Below are 242 nucleotides of genomic sequence, written 5' to 3'. Positions count from 1 at the left end.
AAATGCTATATAAGTTCTATAAATATTTTATATACATTGGTTGGAGTATATTATATTGCGTCATCTGTAATTTATTGAAAAATACTTAGACTGCAGTTTACTTGAAGCTACAAAGGCTTCGAAGCATTTTATTGACCAATCACAGTCAATTAATCTTCTCACTTTCGAGTGTGATTGGACAATTTCTTACCAGTTACGACTCCTATTGCAGATGTTGCATAAAGCCTGATTTATAATGGCCG

This window comes from Mycetomoellerius zeteki, unplaced genomic scaffold (assembly GCF_001594055.1).
Source record: "Mycetomoellerius zeteki isolate Tzet28-1 unplaced genomic scaffold, Tzet1.0 scaffold1157, whole genome shotgun sequence".
Classification (NCBI taxonomy): Eukaryota; Metazoa; Arthropoda; class Insecta; order Hymenoptera; family Formicidae; genus Mycetomoellerius; species Mycetomoellerius zeteki.
This window is presented reverse-complemented; position numbering follows the sequence as displayed.